Raw genomic sequence first — 2,625 nt, 5'->3', positions numbered from 1 at the left:
TCCCATGTGCTCTCACTTCCCACTCTGGTCTCCTCTCTCCATCCCTCGCTCCAAGCGCCGGTCTGATCCTCGGCTCTAAGATCTCCGGGAATTTGCGTGTCTGCAGGTTTTCACGGACTTCGATGAGATCCGCCAGGAGATTGAGAGTGAGACGGAGCGGGTGACTGGAGTCAATAAGGTACGGAGCCTGGGTTCACGCTGGTGAATATCTCCGTGTGCCAACACTCAGCCCCGTGCCCAGTGCCCCCGAGCGCCTGCGATACACCGAAAGGCCAGAACGTGGACGCGGGAGTGTGCCAGGTGGGTGGGTGGGTCGGGTTACGTTGTCCTGCCTGGGGAGTTGAGGAGGGGGGTGCAAATGTTTGTCTACCCTGGGCTTGTCTCCCCACTCCGTGATGGGGGATGGAACGATTTGCCAACGCTTACCGTGATTCCCGTCGCTCCGGGTGTGATGTATGTGTCTCTGTGTCCAAAGGGGATCAGTTCAGAACCCATCCACCTGAAGATTTATTCGCCCAGTGTCCTCAACCTGACCCTCATCGACCTGCCTGGTCTGACCAAGGTAAGCTCAGCCTGTCATCGTCTCTCTCACAACATGCGAACACTGACTCGGGAGTGTTTTATGCGGGGACAGTGTAGAGGGAGCTTTACTCTGTATCTAACCCCCTGTCCCTGGGAGTGAGGGGACAGTGTAGAGGGAGCTTTACTCTGTATATAGCCCCCTGTCCCTGGGAGTGGAGGAGAGTGTAGAGGTAGCTTTACTCTGTATCTAACCCCCTGTCCCTGGGAGTGAGGGGACAGTGTAGAGGGAGCTTTACTCTGTATATAACCCCCTGTCCCTGGGAGTGGAGGAGAGTGTAGAGGTAGCTTTACTCTGTATCTGAACCCCTGTCCCTGAGAGGGTTTGATGGGGGCACAGTGTTGAGGGAGCTTTATCTAACCCCTTCTCCCTGGGAATGTTTGTTTGTTGGGGATGGTGTAGAGGGAGCTTTACTCTGTATCTGAACCCCTGTCCTTGGGAGTATTTGATGGGGGGAGTGGTGTAGAGGGAGCTTTACTCTGTATCTAACCTCCTGTCCCTGGGAGTGATGGAGTGGTGTAGAGGGAGCTTTACTGTGTATTTAACCTCCTGTCCCTGGGAGTGTGTGATTTGGGGGAGTGGTGTAGAGGGAGCTTTACTCTGTATCTAACCCCCTGTCCCTGGGAGTGGGGGACGGTGTAGAGGGAGCTTTACTCTGTATCTAACCCCCTGTCCCTGGGAGTGTGTGATTTGGGGGAGTGGTGTAGAGGGAGCTTTACTCTGTATCTAACCTCCTGTCCCTGGGAGTGGGGGAGTGGTGTAGAGGGAGCTTTACTCTGTATCTAACCTGTCCCTGGGAGTGTATGATTGGGGGGAGTGGTGTAGAGGGAGCTTTACTCTGTATCTAACCTGTCCCTGAGAGTGTGTGATTGGGGGGAGTGGTGTAGAGGGAGCTTTACTCAGTATCGAACGGTGTGTGTGTAAGGAGGTTTGGGAATGGGTGCTGTGCTCTCCCTCCAGGTGCCAGTGGGAGACCAGCCCGCCGATATCGAGCAGCAGGTCCGGGAGATGCTGGCATTGTATATCAGTCACCCCAACTCCCTGATCCTGGCAGTCACTGCTGCCAATACAGACCTAGCAACGTCCGAGGCTCTGAAACTGGCTCGGGACGTCGACCCTGACGGTAGGCTGGTCTACCGGGGTGGGCGTCGCAAACCCGAGCGGTAGCTGGGTGGGCCCTCGTCATAACGGAGTCGCACAGCAAGGAAACAGACACCCTTTGGCCCAACCACAGTCCATGCCAACCCCAATCCCAAACCAAACACGTCCCCCACCTGCCCTTGCTCCTGGCCCTTATCCCTTCCCTATTCATGGATTTATCCAAATGTCTGGAAGTTCATTCCACACTCGGACCACCCTCGGTGTCAAAAAGATTTGCCCCTTGTGTCTTGGTTGAATCTTCCTCCCCTCACCTTAAAAATGTGCCCCCTGGGTTTGAAATCGCCCACCCCAGGGGGAAAGGACACCTCCCGTTTCCCCTATCCATTCCCCCTCAGCCTCCGGCGCTCCAGGGAAAACCCTCCCAGCCTCTCCTGATAACGCAAGCCCTCCATTCCCAGCAACATCCTGGTATAAGTTTTCTGAACTCTCTCCAGCTTAATAATCTCCTTGCTATAACAGGGTGACCAGAACTGGACACAGTATTCCCAAAGAGGCCTCACCAACATCCTGTATGACCTCAGCGTGATGTCCCTAACTCGGGTACTCAAAGCGATGGAGTCTTCTTAACCACCCTGTGACGCAGAGTTCAAAGAATGATGTCCCTGTTCTCCAACACCTCCCAAGGCCCTGTTTTTAATTGTATAAGCCCTTGCTTGTTTGACTGAGATGCGTTTATCTGAATTGCACTCCACCTGCCACCCCTCAGCCCCTGGGACCCAATCGATCGAGATCTCTTTGTGATCTTCGATAACCTTCCTTGCTGTCCCACCGTCCCGCCCATCTGCAAACTCCCTAACCGTGCCTTGCCCGTTCTGTAGTCTGCGTGTGAACGCCTCGTAGGGGGATCGGGGAGGGGGAGAGAGGCTTGACACAGTGTGGTCAGA

At 54.9% G+C, this 2,625-nt stretch overlaps 1 long non-coding RNA gene across 2 annotated transcripts; it reads left to right on the top strand.

Moving 5' to 3' along the window:
- Window positions 1-27: 27 nt before the first annotated feature.
- LOC122545485 lies at window positions 28-2,117 on the top strand. 2 transcript variants are annotated; one of them, XR_006310551.1, is made up of 3 exons: window positions 28-300; window positions 476-562; window positions 1,541-2,117. It is a non-coding gene; the product is annotated as an uncharacterized LOC122545485 (long non-coding RNA). The 2 variants fall into 2 exon arrangements; XR_006310550.1 differs by having other exon boundaries at window positions 30-178.
- The last annotated feature ends 508 nt before the right edge of the window (window positions 2,118-2,625 follow it).

The sequence above is a fragment of the Chiloscyllium plagiosum genome, unplaced genomic scaffold (genome assembly GCF_004010195.1).
Source record: "Chiloscyllium plagiosum isolate BGI_BamShark_2017 unplaced genomic scaffold, ASM401019v2 scaf_82904, whole genome shotgun sequence".
Taxonomy (NCBI): Eukaryota; Metazoa; Chordata; class Chondrichthyes; order Orectolobiformes; family Hemiscylliidae; genus Chiloscyllium; species Chiloscyllium plagiosum.
This window is presented reverse-complemented; position numbering and strand designations above follow the sequence as displayed.